Below are 21,054 nucleotides of genomic sequence, written 5' to 3' on the forward strand. Positions count from 1 at the left end.
TGAAAGCATGTGGAAATAATTAAAGGCTCTAGAAATCTTTTATGAGGAAAAATTCAATGGCATAATAACAACCTGGATGTGTTGAATTGCTTGATAACATAACTTCCTGTGTTTGTAAACCTTGTAGGCTGTATCTTGAGATGACTGGATGGCTTTAGAGGTATGTTTAGCCCATGCAAGCAGAAAGGACCCATGATCACGTGCCTTGCCACTTAGCCTGAAACAGACTGCCGAAAACCTTGGCATCCTGTTTGATCCTGAACTGAACTTTAAACCCCATATCGTATCAATTACCAGGACTCCCTATTTTCATTTTCTCAAAGTTGCCTGCCTCCACACCTAACTCAGCCCCTCTCCCGCCCAAACCCTTATCCATGCTTTTCTCACCTCTAGCGACTCGATTATTCCATAGCCCTTCTACGTGATCTTCCACCCTCCACAAAGTCCAAACTGTCCAAAATGCAGCCGTCTGTAACTTGCCCTGCGTTAAGAACCGCTCACCCATCACCCTGAACCTTGCTGACCTACACTGGCTCCCTGCCTCCCAAAGTATTCAATTTAAACTCCATGTCCTAGTCATCAAATCCCCTCACAGCCTCGCCCCACCCTATCTCCGCAAACCCCTCCGGCCTTAGATTCCTCTCCCCTCACCTTTCAATCCTCTGACTCTGGCCTTTGGTGCACCCCTCTTCCCTTTGCCCCACTTTTAGTAGAAGAGACTTCATCCACCTGTCCTGCACTCTCTGGAGGTCCCTCCCTAAATCCTTCCACCTCTCCGATACTCTCTCCTTCTTTAAAAGCCTTCTCAAAATCCATCGTTTCAACCAGGCTTTTCAGTGCCCCATCCTAAACTTTCCCTCCATGGTTCAGTGTCTATTTCCTTGTCTATTTCCATTTGAGAAATGCATTGGGATGTTTTTAAAACTAAAGATGCTATATAAATATATATATGTTGTTGTTCATGATGATGATGAGGGACAGCATTCCAGCCATTCCAGCCAGGCCCCAGTTACTGGGCACTGCCTCATCATGCCTCAGGGCAGTGTCCTAGGCCCAACCATCTTCAGCTGCTTCATCAATGACCTTCCCTCCATCATAAGGTCAGAAATGGGGATGTTTGCTGATGACTGCACAGTGTTCAGTTCCATTCGCAACCCCTCAGATAATGAAGCAGTCCGAGCCTGCATGCAGCAAGACCTGGACAACATCCAGGCTTGGGCTCATAAGTGGCAAGTAACATTCGCGCCAGATAAGTGCCAGACAATGACCATCTCCAACAAGAGAGAGTCTAACCACCTCCCCTTGACATTCAACGGCATTACCATCGCCGAATCCCCCACCATCAACATCCTGGGGGTCACCATTGACCAGAAACTTAACTGGACCAGCCATATAAATACCGTGGCTACGAGAGCAGGTCAGAGGCTGGGTATTCTGCGGCGAGTGACTCACCTCCTGACTCCCCAAAGCCTTTCCACCATCTACAAGGCACAAGTCAGGAGTGTGATGGAATACTCTCCACTTGCCTGGATGAGTGCAGCTCCAACAACACTCAAGAAGCTCGACACCATCCAAGATAAAGCAGCCCGCTTGATTGGCACCCCATCCACCACCCTAAACATTCACTCCCTTCACCACCGGCGCACTGTGGCTGCAGTGTGCACCATCCACAGGATGCACTGCAGCAACTCGCCAAGGCTTCTTCGACAGCACCTCCCAAACCCGCGACCTCTACCACCTAGAAGAACAAGGGCAGCAGGCGCATGGGAACAACACCACCTGCACGTTCCCCTCCAAGTCACACACCATCCCGACTTGGAAATATATCGCCGTTCCTTCATTGTCGCTGGGTCAAAATCCTGGAACTCCCTTCCTAACAGCACTGTGGGAGAACCGTCACCACACGGACTGCAGCGGTTCAAGAAGGCGGCTCACCACCACCTTCTCGAGGGCAATTAGGGATGGGCAATAAATGCCGGCCTTGCCAGCGACGCCCACATCCCGTGAACGAATAAAAAAAAAAAAAAAAAAAATCTGTACGCCAGCAGAAATGATGGCAACTATAAGATCTGAGTAACATTGACTAACCTTTACTTTGGGGGTACTTTAAAAACATCCCAAACATATTATTTCATGCTTTCAATTGTATCAGATGCAAGAAGGCATGGCAGCAAGATCAGCGGGCAGCTGAGCCTGTTTATAGTGTAGCCAAAACTGCCACGATAATGTCAAACATATCTGCAGGTGGGCATACTTATCATAGTATCATAGTAAGTTAACATAGACATAGAAACATAGAAAATAGGAGCAGGAGTAGGCCATTCAGCCCTTTGAGCCTGCTCCGCCATTCAATATGATCATGGCTGATCCTCTATCTCAATACCATATTCCCGCTCTCTCCCCATACCCCTTGATGGCTTTTGTGGCTAGAAATCTAACTAGCTCCTTCTTAAATATATTCAGTGACTTGGCCTCCACAGCCTTCTGTGGTAGAGAATTCCACAGGTTCACCACCCTCTGACTGAAGAAATTTCTCCTCATCTCGGTTCTAAATGGCATACCCCGTATCCTGAGACTGTGACCCCTGGTTCTGGACTCCCCAGCCATCAGGAACATCCTCCCTGCATCTAGTCTGTCTAGTCCTGTTATAATTTTATATGTTTCAATGAGATCCCCTTCCATTCTTCTAAACTCGAGTGAATACAGGCCAAGTCGACCCAATCTCTCCTCATACAACAGTCCTGCCATCCCAGGGATCAGTTTGGTGAACATTCGCTGTACTCCCTCTATGGCAAGTATATCCTTTCTTAGCTAAGGAGACCAAAACTGCACACAATACTCCAGGTGTGGTCTCACCAAGGCCCTGTATAACTGCAATAAGATATCCTTGCTCCTGTACTCAAATCCTCTTGCAATGAAGGCCAACATACCATTTGCCTTCCTAACTGCTTGCTGCACTTGCATGTTTGCTTTCAGGGACTGGTGTACAAGGACACCCAGGTCCCTTTGTACATCAACATTCCCCAATCTATCAATATTTAAATAATACTCTGCCTTTCTGTTTTTCCTTCTGAAGTGGATAACTTCACATTTATCCACATAATACTGCATCTGCCATGTATTTGCCCACTCACTCAACTTGTCTAAATCGCCTTGAAGCCTCTTTGCATCCTGCTTACAACTCACGATCCCGCCTAGTTTTGTGTCGTCAGCAAACTTGGAAATATTACATTTGGTTCCCTCATCCAAATCATTGATATATATTGTAAATAGCTGGGGCCCAAGCACTGATCCCTGCGGTACCCCACTAGTCACTTCCTGCCACCCCGAGAAAGATCCATTTATTCCTACTCTCTGTTTCCTGTCTGTTAACCAATTTTCAATCCATGCCAGTATATTACCCCCAATCCAATGTGCTTTAATTTTGCACATAAATCTCTTATGTGGGACTTTATCAAAGGCCTGCTGAAAATCCAAATAAACCACATCCATTGGTTCTCCCTTATCTATTCTACCAATTACATCCTCAAAAAACTCCAGTAGGTTCATCAAACATGATTTCCCTTTCATAAATACATGTTGACTTTGTCTAATCCCGTTGATATTTTCTAGTTGTCTTGTTATGACATTCCTTTATAATAGATCCTTGCATTTTCCCTACTACTGATGTTAGGCCAACCAGTCTGTAGTTCCCTGTTTTCTCTCTCCCTCCTTTTTTAAATAGTGGGGTTACATTTGCCACCCTCCAATCTGCAGGAACTGTTCCATAATCGATAGAATTTTGGAAGATGACAACTAATGCATCCACTATTTCCATGGCTACCTCTTTTAGTACTCTGGGATGCAGATTATCAGGCCCTGGGGATTTATCGACTTTCAGTCCCATTAATTTCTCCAGCACTATTTTTTTACTAATACTAATTTCCTTTAATTCCTCCTTCTCACTAGTCCCTTGGTTTCCTTGCATTTCTGGGAAGTTATTTGTGTCCTCTTCCGTGAAGACAGAACCAAAGTATTTGTTTAATTGCTCTGCCATTTCCCTGTTCCCCATTATAAATTCTCCTGTTTCTGACTGGAAGTTACAGCACAGAAGGAGGCCATTCGGCCTATCGTGCCTTTGCCAGTTCTTTGAAAGAGCTATCCATTTACTCCCACTCCCCTGCTCTTTCCCCATAGCCCTGTAAGTTTTTTCCCTTGAACTATTTATCCGATTCCCTTTTCAAAGTTACTATTGAATCTGCTTCCACCACCCTTTCAGGCAGTGCATTCCAGATCATTACAACTCACTGCGTGAAAACATGTTTCCTCATGTCGCCTCTGGTTCTTTTGCCGATCATCTTCAATCTGTGTCCTCTAGTTACTGACCCTTCTGCCACTGGAAACATTTTCTCCTTATTTACTCTATCAAAAACGTTCATGATTTTGAACACCTCTATCAAATCTCCTCTTAACCTTCTCCAGTGTCTCCACATAACTAAACTCCCTTATCCCTGGTACCATTCTAGTAAATCTCTTCTATACCCTCTTTAAGGCCTTGACATCCTTCCTAAAGTGTGGTGCCCAGAATTGAATACTCCAGTTGAGACCTAACCAGTGTTTTATAAAGATTTAGCATAACTTCCTTGCTTCTGTACTCTATACCTCTATTGATAAAGCCCAGAATCCAATATACTTTTTTCAAAACATTCTCAACTTGTCCTGCCACCTTCAAAGATTTGTGAACATACACCCCCAGGTCTCTCTGTTCCTGTACCCTCTTTAAAATTGTACCATTTAGTTTATATTGCCCCTCCTCATTCTTCCTACCAAAATGTATCACTTCACACTTCTCTGCATTAAATTTCATCTGCTATGTGACTGCCCATTTCACCTGTCTGTTTATGTCCTCCTGAAGTCTGTTACTATCTTCCACATTTACTATATTTCTGAGTTTCATGTCATCTGCAAACTTTGAAATTATACCCAAGTCCAGGTCATTAATATATATCAAAAAGTGCAGTGGTCCTAATACAAATCCCCGGTGAACACCACTGTATACTTCCCTCCAGTCTCAAAAACAACCGTTCACCACTACTCTCTGCTTTCTATCCCTTAGCTGCCACTGTCCCTTTAATCCCATGGGCTTTAATTTTGCTTACAAGTCTATTATGTGGTACTTTATCAAATGCCTTTTGAAAGTCCATATACACAACAACCGCACTACCCTCATCAACCCTCTTCATTACTTCATCAAAGAACTCAATCAAATTAGTCAAACACGATTTTCTTTTCACAAATCCGTGCTGACTTTCATTTATTAGCCCACACTTTTCCAAGTGCCAATTAATTTTGTCCCAGATTATTGTCTCTAAAAGTTTCCCCACCACCAACTTTGGGCTGACTGGCCTGTAATTGCTGGGTTTTTTCCTCTCTCTTTTTGAACAGGGTGTAGCATTTGCAATCCTCCAGTCCTCTGACACCATTCCCATATCAAAGGAGGATTGGAAGATTGTGGCCAGAGTCTCCGCAATTTCTACCCTTACTTCCCTCAGTAACCGATGATGTGTCCCATCTGGATCAGGTGACTTTTCTACTTTGAGTACTGCCATCCTTTTAAGTACCTACTCTTTATCTATTTTTATCCTATCCAATATTGCTTCTACCTCCTCCTTTTCTGCTACAATGGCAGCATCCTCTTCTCTAGTGAAGACCAATGTGAAGTATTCATTTAGTTCCTCAGCCATACCCTCTGCCTCCATAAGATCATTTCCTTTTATGTCCCCAATCGACCCCAACCCTTCCTTTGACCACCCTTTCATTAATTATATGTTTATAAAAGACTTTTGGGATCCCTTTTATATTAGCCACTAATCTATTCTCATACTCTCTCTTTGCCCCCTTATTCCGTTTTTTATATCTCCTCTGTACTTTCTGTACTTAGCTTGGTTCTCTACTGTATTATGAACCTTACATTTGCCATAAGCCTCCTTTTTCTGTTTCATTTTAATCTCTATATCTTTAGTCACCCAGGGAGCTCTTGGAAGTCCTTCCTTTCCCCCTCGTGGGAATGAATCTACTCTGTACCTATTTTTTATTCATTCATGGGATGTGGTCGTCGCTGGCAAGGCCAGCATTTATTGCCCATTCCTAATTGCCCTTGAGAAGGTGGTGGTGAGCCGCCTTCTTGAACCGCTGCAGTCCGTGTGGTGAAGGTTCTCCCACATTGCTGTTAGATAGGGAGTGCCAGGATTTTGACCCAGCGAGAATGAAGGAACAGCAATATATTTCCAAGTCGGGATGGTGTGTGACTTGGAGGGGAACGTGCAGATGGTGTTGTTCCCATGTACCTGCTGCTCTCGTCCTTCTAGGTGGTAGAGGTCGCGGGTTTGGGAGGAACTGTTGAAGAAGCCTTGGCGAGTTGCTGCAGTGCATCCTGTGGATAGTACACACTGCAGCCATGGTGCGCTGGTAGTGAAGGAAGTGAATGTTTCGGGTGGTGGATGGGGTGCCAATCAAACGGGTTGCTTTGTCCTGGATGGTGTCAAGCTTCTTGAGTGTTGTTGGAGCTGCGCTCATCCAGGCAAGTGGAGAGTATTCCATCACACTCCTGACTTGTGCCTTGTAGATGGTGGAAAGGCTTTTGGGGAGTAAGGAGGTGGGTCACTCATCGCAGAATACCCAGCCTCTGACCTGCTCTTGTAGCCACAGTATTTATGTGGCTGGTCCAGTTAAGTTTCTGGTCAATGGTGACCCCCAGGATGTTGATGGTGGGGGATTGAAGGCCTCCCATTATAGAATCATAGAAGTTACAACATGGAAACAGGCCCTTCGGCCCAACATGTCCATGTCGCCCAGTTTATACCACTAAGCTAGTCCCAATTGCCTGCACTTGGCCCATATCCCTCGATACCCATCTTCCCCATGTAACTGTCCAAATGCTTTTTAAAAGACAAAATTGTACCCGCCTCTACTACTGCCTCTGGCAGCTCGTTCCAGACACTCACCACCCTTTGAGTGAAAAAATTGCCCCTCTGGATCCTTTTGTATCTCTCCCCTCTCACCTTAAATCTGTGCCCCCTCGTTATAGACTCCCCTACCTTTGGGAAAAGATTTTGACTATCGACCTTATCTATGCCCCTCATTATTTTATAGACTTCTATAAGATCACCCCTTAACCTCCTACTCTCCAGGGAATAAAGTCCCAGTCTGTCTAACCTCTCCCTGTAAGTCAAACCATCAAGTCCCGGTAGCATCCTAGTAAATCTTTTCTGCACTCTTTCTAGTTTAATAATATCCTTTCTATAATAGGGTGACCAGAACTGTACACAGTACTCCAAGTGTGGCCTCACCAATGCCCTGTACAACTTCAACAAGACATCCCAACTCCTGCATTCAATGTTCTGACCAATGAAACCAAGCATGCTGAATGCCTTCTTCACCACCCTATCCACCTGTGACTCCACTTTCAAGGAGCTATGAATCTGTACTCCTAGATCTCTTTGTTCTATAACTCTCCCCAACGCCCTACCATTAACGGAGTAGGTCCTGGCCCGATTCGATCTACCAAAATACATCACCTCACATTTATCTAAATTGAACTCCATCTGCCATTCATCGGCCCACTGGCCCAATTTATCAAGATCCCGTTGCAATCCTAGATAACCTTCTTCACTGTCCACAATGCCACCAATCTTGGTGTCATCTGCAAACTTACTAACCATGCCTCCTAAATTCTCATCCAAATCATTAATATAAATAACAAATAACAGCGGACCCAGCACCGATCCCTGAGGCACACCGCTGGACACAGGCATCCAGTTTGAAAAACAACCCTCGACAACCACCCTCTGTCTTCTGTCGTCAAGCCAATTTTGTATCCAATTGGCTACCTCACCTTGGATCCCATGAGATTTAACCTTATGTAACAACCTACCATGCGGTACCTTGTCAAATGCTTTGCTGAAGTCCATGTAGACCACGTCTACTGCACAGCCCTCATCTATCTTCTTGGTTACCCCTTCAAAAAACTCAATCAAATTCGTGAGACATGATTTTCCTCTCACAAAACCATGCTGACTGTTCCTAATTAGTCCCTGCCTCTCCAAATGCCTGTAGATCCTGTCCCTCAGAATACCCTCTAACAACTTACCCACTACAGATGTCAGGCTCACTGGTCTGTAGTTCCCAGGCTTTTCCCTGCCGCCCTTCTTAAACAAAGGCACAACATTTGCTACCCTCCAATCTTCAGGCACCTCACCTGTAGCGGTGGATGATTCAAATATCTCTGCTAGGGGACCCGCAATTTCCTCCCTAACCTCCCATAACGTCCTGGGATACATTTCATCAGGTCCCGGAGATTTATCTACCTTGATGCGCGTTAAGACTTCCAGCACCTCCCTCTCTGTAATATGTACACTCCTCAAGACATCACTATTTATTTCCCCAAGTTCCCTAACATCCATGCCTTTCTCAACCGTAAATACCGATGTGAAATATTCATTCAGGATCTCACCCATCTCTTGTGGTTCCGCACTTAGATGACCTTGTTGATCCTTAAGAGGCCCTACTCTCTCCCTGGTTACCCTTTTGCCCTTTATGTATTTGTAGAAGCTCTTTGGATTCACCTTTGCCTGATCTGCCAAAGCAATCTCATATCCCCTTTTTGCCCTCCTGATTTCTCTCTTAACTCTACTCCGGCAATCTCTATACTCTTCAAGGGATCCACTTGATCCCAGCTGCCTATGCATGTCATATGCCTCCTTCTTATTTTTGACTCGTGCCTCAATCTCCCGAGTCATCCAAGGTTCCCTACTTCTACCAGCCTTGCCCTTCACTTTATAAGGAATGTGCTTACCCTGAACCCTGGTTAACACACTTTTGAAAGCCTCCCACTTACCAGACGTCCCTTTGCCTGCCAACAGACTCTCCCAATCAACTTCTGAAAGTTCCTGTCTAATACCATCAAAATTGGCCTTTCCCCAATTTAGAATTTTAACTTTTGGGCCAGACCTATCCTTCTCCATAGCTATCTTAAAACTAATGGAATTATGATCACTGGTCCCAAAGTGATCCCTCACTAACACTTCTGTCACCTGCCCTTCCTTATTTCCCAAGAGGAGGTCAAGTTTTGCCCCCTCTCTAGTCGGGCCATCCACATACTGAATGAGAAATTCCTCCTGAATACACTCAACAAATTTCTCTCCATCCAAGCCCCTAATGCTATGGCTGTCCCAGTCAATGTTGGGAAAGTTAAAGTCCCCTACTATTACCACCCTATTTTTCTTGCAGCTGTCTGTAATCTCCTTACATATTTGCTCCTCAATTTCCCGTTGACTATTTGGGGGTCTGTAGTACAATCCTATCAAAGTGATCTCTCCCTTCTTATTTTTCAGTTCTACCCATATGGACTCAGTGGGCGAACCCTCGGATATATCCCCTCTCACTACTGCCGTGATGTTCTCCCTAATCAAGAACGCAACTCCCCCTCCTCTCTTACCTCCTGCTCTATCTTTCCTATAGCATCTGTACCCTGGAACATTGAGCTGCCAGTCCTGCCCCTCCCTTAGCCATGTTTCAGTAATAGCTATAACATCCCAGTCCCATGTACCCATCCATGCCCTGAGTTCATCTGCCTTGCCCATCAGACTTCTTGCATTGAAATAAATGCAGTTTAATCTAGACTTCCCTTGGTCTTTGCCCTGCTTTCTCAGACCATCTGTCCGGTCATGTTCTGTACACTCTCCCTTACTGCCTTTTGTTTCTGTCACCACTTTATTTCCCACTGACTTCCTGCATCGGTTCCCATCCCCCTGCCACATTAGTTTAAACCCTCCCCAACAGCACTGGCAAACACTCCCCCTAGGACATTGGTTCCAGTCCTGCCCAGATGCAGACCGTCCAATTTGTACTGGTCCCACCTCCCCCAGAACCGGTTCCAATGGCCCAGGAATTTGAATCCCTCCAGCTTGCACCATCTCTCAAGCCACGTATTCATCTTAGCTATCCTGTCATTCCTACTCTGACTAACCCGTGGCACTGGTAGCAATCCTGAGATTACTACCTTTGAGGTCCTACTCTTTAGTTTAACTCCTAACTCCCTAAATTCAGCTTGTAGGACCTCATCCTGTTTTTTACCTATATCGTTGGTGCCTATATGCACCACGACAACTGGCTGTTCACCCTCCCCCTCCAGAATGTCCTGCAGCCGCTCCGAGACATCCTTGACCCTTGCACCAGGGAGGCAACATACCATCCTGGAGTCTCGGTTGCGTCCGCAGAAACGCCTGTCTATTCCCCTTACAATCGAGTCCCCTATCACTATAGCTCTGCCACTCTTTTTCCTGCCCTCCTGTGCAGCAGAGCCAGCCACGGTGCCATGAACCTGGCCACTGCCACCTTCCCCTGGTGAGCCATCTCCGCCAACAGTATCCAAAACGGTATACCTGTTTTGGAGGGAGATGACCGCAGGGGACCCCTGCACTGCCTTCCTACTCTTCCTCTGTCTGTTGGTCACCCATTCACTATCTCCCTCAGTAATTTTTATCTGCGGTGTGACCAACTCACTGAACGTGCTATCCACGACTTTCTCAGCATCGCGGATGCTCCAAAGTGAGTCCATCCGCAGCTCCAGAGCCGTCAAGCGGTCAAACAATAGCTGCAGCTGGACACACTTCCCGCAGGTGAAGGAATCAGGGATACAGGAAGGATCCCTGAATTCCCACATCCCACAAGAGGAACATGACACGGCGCTGGGATCTCCTGCCATGACTTAACCCTTAAATTAGCTTAAGAACAACTACAATGTCAAGAGAAAAAAAAAGGAAAGAAAAACTACTTACCACTCCCTTTAAGGAGTTTTCTCCTTTAAATTGTTCTCAATTTAGAGAATGTTAACTACACTAGGGACCTTGATTCACTAAAAAATAAACGCTACTTCCTATAAGACCTGCAGACCTTCCCTTTCCTTTTACTTCAGTTACTGTAGATAAGGAGAAATACTCACCTGAACCTACTCACCAATCAGGTGCCTCCCCTGTGTCGCGTCCCGATCTGATTCCTGACGTCACTTCGAACTCGGTCGCAGCTCCGCTCGGCTCCTCTCAGCGCTCTGAAATCCCGCCTTTTATCGGACGCTCCCTCCGCTCGGCTCGGCTCCTCTCAGCGCTCTGAAATCCCGCCTTTTATCGGACGCTCCCTCCGCTCCGCTCCTCTCAGCTGTTCTCAGCGCTCAGAAATCCCGCCTTTTCTCCGACGCTCCCTCCGCTCCGCTCGGCTCCTCTCAGCTGTTCTCAGCGCTCTGAAATCCCGCCTTTTATCGGACGCTCCCTCCGCTCGGCTCGGCTCCTCTCAGCTGTTCTCAGCGCTCTGAAATCCCGCCTTTTATCGGACGCTCCCTCCGCTCGGCTCGGCTCCTCTCAGCTGTTCTCAGCGCTCAGAAATCCCGCCTTTTCTCCGACGCTCCCTCCGCTCCGCTCGGCTCCTCTCAGCTGTTCTCAGCGCTCTGAAATCCCGCCTTTTATCGGACGCTCCCTCCGCTCGGCTCCTCTCAGCTGTTCTCAGCGCTCTGAAATCCCGCCTTTTATCGGACGCTCCCTCCGCTCGGCTCGGCTCCTCTCAGCGCTCTGAAATCCCGCCTTTTATCGGACGCTCCCTCCGCTCGGCTCGGCTCCTCTCAGCTGTTCTCAGCGCTCTGAAATCCCGCCTTTTATCGGACGCTCCCTCCGCTCGGCTCGGCTCCTCTCAGCTGTTCTCAGCGCTGTGAAATCCCGCCTTTTATCGGACGCTCCCTCCGCTCGGCTCGGCTCCTCTCAGCTGTTCTCAGCGCTCTGAAATCCCGCCTTTTATCGGACGCTCCCTCCGCTCGGCTCGGCTCCTCTCAGCGCTCTGAAATCCCGCCTTTTATCCGACGCTCCCTCCGCTCGGCTCGGCTCCTCTCAGCTGTTCTCAGCGCTCTGAAATCCCGCCTTTTATCGGACGCTCCCTCCGCTCGGCTCGGCTCCTCTCAGCTGTTCTCAGCGCTCTGAAATCCCGCCTTTTATCGGACGCTCCCTCCGCTCGGCTCGGCTCCTCTCAGCTGTTCTCAGCGCTCTGAAATCCCGCCTTTTATCGGACGCTCCCTCCGCTCCGCTGGGCTCCTCTCAGCTGTTCTCAGCGCTCTGAAATCCCGCCTTTTATCGGACGCTCCCTCCGCTCGGCTCGGCTCCTCTCAGCTGTTCTCAGCGCTCTGAAATCCCGCCTTTTATCGGACGCTCCCTCCGCTCGGCTCGGCTCCTCTCAGCTGTTCTCAGCGCTCTGAAATCCCGCCTTTTATCGGACGCTCCCTCCGCTCCGCTGGGCTCCTCTCAGCTGTTCTCAGCGCTCTGAAATCCCACCTTTTATCGGACCCTCCCTCCGCTCGGCTCGGCTCCTCTCAGCTGCAAGGTCTCGGATTGGCAAATAGTCAAGGTTACCAGGACCCTCAACTCTTCTGTCTCTGTTTCCTTCCAGTTAATTTGTATCTCTGTCCTCTAGACAGAGCACCCTGAAGTAACGCACAAGGGAACCCTCCTCATACCCACCTCCCTGGCCACCAAACCTTTTGAATGCTGCACTGCTCCAGCAGCTGCCCAAAAACTTTGTTTCCTGCCACCACATTTATTGTGAGAGCCAGAGTTCTGCCAACCTCTTTTTTGCCCCTAAAAGTCTTTGAAAGAGCTGAAAAAAACATTTACAATATTTCTGAGTCTTTTAAAGGGCAACAAAATTTTTGCCCCCATATGCGACAACTTATCTTTAAGTGGCCACAACCTTTTAAATATTCCCACTGGGCTGCTAGCACGTGATTTCTTGCCTTCCCCCCTATTTCCCAGCAAGTTCTCAACACAGGTTCAATAAGGGCCGATAGGTGACACATATAATTAGCCTGATCTCTGAAGTTCCAGTGGGATCAGTCTCCTCCAATTGGGCAGGCGTTAATCTGTTCATAAACCCAAAAAATCAGCCCTGTCCTCTGCTGTAATCGTTTTGTTAGGGCATCTGTTAACAGTTCAAAAAAACAGGCTTTATGCCTGTTTTTTTTACCAACTCATACCCTTATTTTCTTCTGAATCTGAAGGGTGCAAAGAAGATCAAAAACTGGATTTTCCCAAATTCGCCCCTGCCAAATTTAAACTAGAACTGGAAAGCCTCCACTAACTTTTCAAAGTTGTCAATCTTTATGTGTGAGTGGAGATAGTAAGGGGCCTAAATTCATAAGTGCCCGGAAATGGACGCAATCTGTGCAGTGCGCAACCAAGATGCGTCAGAATGGAGAGGTCTGAGGACCATCCTAAATTGGTCCTCAGGCCTCCTAATCATAATGGCGCGAGCTGTGTCAGAGCACCAGACTGGTGGTCAGAGCCTGACTTATTTCAGCCAGCTCGGACACCAGCCGAGACCAACAGATGAGTCCAGGAGTGAGGGGAGGTAATCGGGAGGGGGTGGGGAGAGTGCATTCCTGCTCCTCCTGGCTTTACATCAAAGTAAGTTAAAAGTAACTTACCTACAGGTTTCTTGCGGTTGTGCTGCAACCTGAAGATTGATCTAAATGTTGGTGCATCTTTAAAAGAGTCCCTCCTTTCTAGGAAGATCTTCAGGCCTAAAGGCCTCTGGTTGCTGCTCTCCAGCCTCTCAAGCCTGGCCAACCAGGGGCGAGGGGTGAGCGAGCCTGCACCGGGAACATGCAAATTGCCCAGGACAGGAAAATCAGGGGTACCTCTTTCCTCACAGGTGCAACACACGTCAGGTACACTGGGCTTGATTTTGGAATCCAAGTGCAGGTGCATTGGGGGCGTGGGGGCTCCGAAAATTGGGGAAATCCCGAGTGGATTTGGAACCCGGCTCCAACCCGAGACTTCTGGATTCCCCATTGACGCGTCTAGGTGCGCACCTGCCGCCCGAATACAGAAATCCCACCAGCAATTAAAGCTGGCGGGCTGGTGGTTAAGAGAGTTATTTAGATAGTTGAAGTACTTGATTTTGTGCACATTGAGGCAGGGGTCCGATTTTCAAACAATCTCAGCGTGTTTCCCCTGCTGTGGGAAACACTCCATGTTCTACCAGACGTGTTTCAGCCAGCAGCCAGTTGGACATTCAAACGCTTGTTTGACAGCTGGGGATAAAAGATGAGTTATTGCAGCAGGGCACTCAGTTTTTTCCGACAAACTTTTGGCTGGGAGATCTGTGTGTTTTCACTGAAAATTCTTAGTTTCCTTTCAGAATTCTTCTGTTCACATATAATTACCAACTTTTCAGACCCCCTCAAACTGACACGATCAGGATGGGGGGGGGGGGCGCCATGGCTGCATTTACCACTGCATCCGAGGACGGGCAACATCACCAGCCTCGCCAGGCACGGCATGCACTTCCGCCATTTGCAGCTCCACACACAGTGCTGCGCCACAGGCACCTGCACAAGAGCACAGAGGGCAACAACAGAGAGAGCGACGTCGCAGGAGGCACTACCTTCGCCAGAGGGTCTACAGACCGAGGCTCAGCTTCCTGGACCTCTCTGAGGAGCAGTGCATACGGAGGCTCAGAGTGAGTCACCAGGTGGTCGCAGACATCTGCAGCCTCCTTCATGCAAAGCTGCTCCCGGCTGGGCCAAGCAGCATCTCATTACCCGTCGCAGTTAAAGTCACCATTGCCCTCACCTTCTTCGCCTACGGATCATTCTAGGGTGCCACCGGGGATATCGCCAGGGTCTCTCAGTCGTCTGCACACAAGTGCCTAAGGCAGGTCACCGACGGCTCGCGGTACATCAACTTCCCCATGGACGACCTCAGCCAGACGGAAAGGGCTGTGGGATTCCACTCTGTGGCTGGCTTCCCACGGATGCAGGGTGAAATCGATTGCACCCTACAGCAATACGAGCACCTCCACACGAGCCAGGAGTGTTCATCAACAGAAAGGGGTATCACTCCATCAACGCTCAGCTTGTTTGTGACCACCACAAAAGATTCCTTCACATGTGCACCAGATTCCCTGGTAGCTGCCACAATTCCTTCATTCTGAGGGAATCCAACATTCCAGGCCTCTTCCACGCATCGAACACCCTTAAGGGCTGGCTCCTTGGGGACAATGGATACCCCCTGCACACGTGGCTCATGACACCTCTGAGGAACCTCATCACCGAGCAACAGCGTCAATATAACGACAGCCACATCGCCACCAGGTCTACAATTGAGCATGTGATAGGACTGCTCAAGATGTGAGTTAGGTGCCTTGATCGTTCTGGGGGAAGCACTTCAATACACACCAGACAGAGTGAGACGCATTATAGTCGTGTGTTGTGTCCTGCACAACATGGCACAACAGAGAGGGGTGCCGCTTGAGGAGGCCCCACCCACATCGGCCACAACATTGAGGAGGAGGAGGAGTAGTAGTAGGAGGAGGAGGAACCCATGGGCAGAGCAGCGGCTCACCTGGTTGCTCGTGAGGCCAGGGAGTCACTGATATGTAAACAGTTCTCCTAATATCAGAAAATGTGAAGAGTTCAGTCCTCAGACCATCTGGAAAGAGCAGCGCCAACACCAGCCCCCTCCCCACCCCTCCCTGCACAAAACAGTCCTGCAACTACACATACACCCGCTGTAAGGTCACCCACTGAGTGGCATCAAGTGTCGCCATTCATGAAAGGGCCATATCACAAAAGCCAGTCAAGAATGGGCAAGACGTGGCAGTAGTGGTGATAATCATAACATTTAATGTGGGTTTAACAAAAAACAAATATAAATGAAAAACATGACCATCTGTCAGACACCCTTGTGTATACACTTCGTGATCACAAAACCTTAGCCTTTCTCTTCCTACTACTTCTACATGGTGCATCCCCTGTGGCTGCAGCAGAGGTAGTGGCAGGTTGCTCATGTTCATGCCCTGACTGCTTAAATGCTTCGGCCTATGACCTCTGGGTTTTGGAGCCTATGAGGGCCACTCCAAAGACTGCTCCACCTGCACCTATGCAGGGCCTGACTCAGCCCCTGGAGAGGTTGCAGCATTATGAGTACTGGCTAAGTGGGGGTCAACGGGTGAGACATGGGAGAGCTTTGAATGGCGTCCCCACTTCCATGTCCCCTTTCGCCATCGCCCTCCCCTGGGCCAGGCCCACATCACTCTTACACCCTGCTGGACAACACATGGTGGACATGTGTGATGCATTGGCAGGCCACTTCTAAAGTATCTGTCAGCCTGTTTAAGGTGGCAGAATGTTGTTCACCCTGAGTCCGAACGACCGTTGTTGGGGCCTAAATGGACTCATTTGTGAGCCATGTTTGAAGCTCAACGGAGGCTAGACTTCTCTCCATCGCAGACATTCCCGCACTTACCTGCAACACTATCTCAGACATTTCAGCAGTTATGTGCGACACTATCTCAGACAATTGCTCACGTCCCTGCAACACTATCTCAGAGATTCCCTCACGTATCTGTGCCACCATTCCACTCATGCAGGAATTGGACTCCTCCATCCTCTGTACTATTGTGGAGAGCGCACGTGGCACCTGTTCCAGTACCTCGCAAATGTGCTGCTGTGGGAGACCATTCATGCCCCCATGGAATTTCTGCACCAATGTTCTTATCACAATAGGAGTAATTTTACCTGTACACTTCATAATCCATTCACCTTGGGTTTCTTATTCTTGTTTCTCACGTTATAACGCAGTTATATATTGTATGATAAAGCATTTTGTTGCAGGCTGCCATCATTGCCGATATTCATTATTCAAGCAGTTGTGAAGATTATCTATGTACAGTAGAGCCTCTGTCTTTGGGAGTCACCAAAAGCATGTTAAAAAGAGGGTATCTCATATCATTTCTCTACTAATAATGGTGCAACTTCAATATGCAATGCTACAAGCATTGGGACCCACACAGTTGGATTGGAGTTGTATCAGATACAAAACTGTTACTTTTATCCTGACACAAGTGTAGTGCAAGATAGCATTAAAGTCATATATAATTTAGATGGAAATACTCTTACAGTTTGTAATGTCATAAGAAATACATTTACATGTTGTGCCTTTATAACTTATTCCAAATTGTATTTTATTCTGTGTAACTTTCTCAACATATCCATTATCCTATGCATGTCAATAAAGAAAGAACTTGCATTTATATAGCACCTTTCATGACCTCAGTACGTCCCAAAGCACTTTACAGCCAATGAAGTACTTTTGAATTGCAGTCACTGATGTAATGTAGGAAACACGGCAGCCAATTGCACTCAGCAAGGTAATCAGCTATTCATCGACATGGAACCAAAAGGACATGAAACTCATTTTATGAACAGGCAAACACTGCAAATGAGAATCTCTGATCTCACAAATCATATTGAGTAAAGCATAATACATAAGGTAACACAAACACATAACATTTAGGACAATGAAAACTCACTTGTCTTTTAGATTAGTCAGAATTGTTCAGAAGACTTCCAAAAGACAATGGTGCTAGAAGAATAGAAGCCATTTTATAAGTCAATTTCCTTATCTGCTTCCTTCATGCTCCTTGGAATTGCACATTATAACAGAACTAGCAATGCTGCAATAAAACATCTTGCCACAGGCTGCAATTGCTGTTGGATATTCAGTGTGCAAACACTGAGAGACACATTGAATGTCTTATCTAAGTGACTGCAGTGTGTGTTATGACACAACACAATGTGCAGCATCTGACCGGAGAAGTATAAAGTAAATTCTGACCATCTATAATTCCGTGAAAGGAAAAAACAAATACTAAAATGCATAGGATGGCCAAGACCATAAACATTTATTAAACAAAATTAATCCAAGGTTATGGTTCAATGCAAAATGAGCTCTGACCTAACCCTGCAGCTTATGTAGGGGATACTGCCACTATTATGTCATTTGGCAGACTTCCAGACTGCTGAAAGTCAACATATCCTATTTTGTGCCAGATTACACATTGTGTTCGGCACGTGTACTAGCTCTGCTCTAATTCATGAGACAATGGGGGAATTTCAACCCCCAAGAATGGGTGGGTTAGGGGCGGGTGGATAGTTAAAATAATTGATTTTTCGAGCGCTACCACATCCCGGCTCCAAAACTCCCGTTTCTGGATTTAACCCAGGCACGTTTGGATGCGTTGGATGTTAGTTAGGTCTTTTTAAATTGATTTTCACTGACCTTTAAATTTAACACTCCCAGCGTGGGTTTCCTGGGACTTGTGAACCTCGCAAGTGAAAAAGAGGCGGGAAGGGCTGGATCATGAGTTAAGTGCGTCTATTGCACTGCTTGTGGGCCCGGAGGAGCAGGAGTGCTTCATCCAGGCCCAACAAGCTAACCTGCTGTGATCGGCCTCTCCCCCTCCATCCCATTGTCCAAGACCTCCCTGATGTCCGCGACCCCCCGCCCCCACCCCGCCACCCTGCACAAATATAATTATAAATATTTATCCACCTTCCAGCTCTCCAGCCATTGCTTGTAGCGATCTCCCTCCTGGCATCTGCTCCCTGGCTGCTTTCCCACCTGACAGGCAGCCAGCCTGTCAATCAAGCTGGCGATCAGACAGGAAACCCTTTGAAAAATATTAAAGCAGGTCCTACAATTAAATTCAGTAGGAACTACAGGAAACCCTTACTTCTGGGTTTCCGTCCATAAACCCTTCCTCCCCCCCACCACTCCGCTCTCTTCCCAGCTCCAAGTTAATATTGGGACCAATAAAATTGTTTAAATATGGTGTTACCCCTTTTTGTGTGCCACTTTGAGAGAAAACACCACAAAGAAAATGGATTTTTTTAAAAAAACCTCCAAAATATTATTCTTGTCTTTATACTAATAGTTTATCTTAACTATTAAAGGAGTTGAATATAACAGAAAGATGCAAAACAGACTGTGTGAATGATTTAAAGGTGTAACTGAGTAATGTCAAGTTGTCATTAAGTACTTGTTCTTACTATATGCAGCCCCAATGTCAGTGTGACTTACACAACTATTGGGACCATATAAGGTATCTGGACACACACTGGCTCGCCCACCAGATGAGGCTGTGGCTCAGTGACACCAAAATGCAAATCAGGGGCAAAACCATCCCAGCCACTGAGTAAAATGTCCAGTTCCAAGGCCACTAGCAAATAATGAATGGTTGATTTCAAGCATTGCAAAAGCATTTTCATATGGAAGAGATGAGATGGCAGGAAGAAGGGCCATTTTGGTATTTTTTTCATTTTTATGGTATGCATCCTTGGCTAGGCTGCAGTCAGACAGTGTTTTCGATCTGTCACATAACTGTGATGGAGGGGGCTGCCTGTCATTGAGGTACTGCATTACAGCTCAACACTTTAACCCTCTGAGTATTGACTACGCTGTAAGCTATACATATTCTGTCATACTTCTAAAAACGTTATTATTTTGGCTGCATTTTCCTAAGTTACAACCGTGACTACACTTCCAAAAGTACTTCATTGGTTGTTTTGGGATGTCCTTAGGTTGTGAAAGGTGCTGTATAATGCAGGTTATTTCTTTGTATTTAGAAACAAGGCCCTAAGGGAAGGCATAAGATAACGATTTGCAAAGGTTAGCAGTGAGAGGACACTTGGTTTATCTTGCTTTTAGATTTAACAAGTAAAATGACAATCATTTACATTTCAATGTGGATTCCAGTATAAAATCTACTGTGTGCACTGCACATGCACATCTGCACTGATCGGTCACCCTTTCCAGCAGCCCCTGCGATTTTGAGGCCCCGGCCTCATTTAAATTTGATGTGGAGATGCCGGTGATGGACTGGGGTGGACAAATGTAAGGAATCTTACAACACCAGGTTATAGTCCAACAAATTTATTTTAAAATCACAAGCTTTCGGAGATTATCCCCTTCGTCAATCTCCGAAAGCTTGTGATTTTAAAATAAATTTGTTGGACTATAGCCTGGTGTTGTAAGATTCCTTTCATTTAAATTTGGCAGGCGAGCTGCAGGGCACCAAACGGATGTCCGAATGCACAACTGAGGCTTCGAGATCAGGCCAGCAAAGTAAGTTTTGGGGTGGGGGGGTCGCAATCATGAGGGTGTGGGTTGCAGGGTGGCAGCAGCGACCCTGATTATTTTTGTGGGCCCCATGCATCTCCAGGGCCTACAAAATAATTCAATACTTACCTTTGGCGGACCTCCTTGGTTGAATCGCCCCGCGGAACTTGTCAGAGTGTGTGTGGCACAGGCTCTGATCAGTTCCGACCTAAAATAGCAATCAGAGTTCTAGTTATGTTGTAGGACCCCGATTTCCATATTAAAAGAGGCCTATCGCCTGAAACAGGCAGACACTTTGGATACCTGGCCCCTTTTAAAAGGCAATAAAAATCGGCCCCGTGCTTTCTTTAACATAATTGCAATACTATTAACTCCCAACATGCAGAATGTGAAGCCGACGGGAATGGGGGTGCACTTTATTACAGGTCTGTGGATCCGACCTCCCATAGATTGCTTTTACATTGGAGCTTGATTAGTTTGGTCTGTAAGAGAGAGGCGTCCATTGGCCAACTCATGATATTCACACTGCTAAAACTTGCTCCCGTATCGCACCAATAGAATTGTCGATTCATAAAGTACTGAGTGTACAATTCTCCCGCCATGATAAGGGAGTCGGTTTCAGCAGTATAAATGCGGGAAGTCATCTCATGATGATTTTGAATTAAAACAACACCAAGATATAAGCGCCTCCAACGGCCTTGTAAACACGCTGAGGCAGTTCAGCACATCAGGAATGATTGCATTGAAACATAAAGTTGTATCATGTTGCGAGCATATATGGTGCATTGGGCCAGCTCACCATCAGTTCAGAGGCTTGCGACCTGGATATTTTTTTTGATTGGAACAAATCGTTTATCATATTGGAAAATCCTACAGACTTAGTTGTTTCTCTGCTCTCCTTTGAATATATTGGAAGCTAATTAAACTGTATAACTAAACTTCATATTAAAGTTCATCATGTGTTGTATTTATGACATTAATTTAATTCAAATAGGCTAGCTTTACTGTTGCTTTCATTTCCAACTGCAAATGTCATCTTTTTCATTTGACACATTGCCTGAATTTATAAGTATATTAG

The 21,054-nt window shown here is 46.6% G+C and overlaps 1 long non-coding RNA gene across 1 annotated transcript in view; it reads right to left on the minus strand.

Annotated features, from left to right (window-relative positions):
• Positions 1-17,477, minus strand: part of LOC137334410 (uncharacterized) — a 91,289-nt gene extending 73,812 nt beyond the window's left edge. Inside the window, exon 1 of the long non-coding RNA XR_010966140.1 lies at positions 17,389-17,477. This is a non-coding gene — a long non-coding RNA (uncharacterized lncRNA). The remainder of the gene's footprint in view (positions 1-17,388) is intronic.
• Positions 17,478-21,054: the final 3,577 nt, after the last annotated feature.

Source organism: Heptranchias perlo, chromosome 2 (assembly GCF_035084215.1).
Source record: "Heptranchias perlo isolate sHepPer1 chromosome 2, sHepPer1.hap1, whole genome shotgun sequence".
In the NCBI taxonomy this organism is placed as follows: domain Eukaryota; kingdom Metazoa; phylum Chordata; class Chondrichthyes; order Hexanchiformes; family Hexanchidae; genus Heptranchias; species Heptranchias perlo.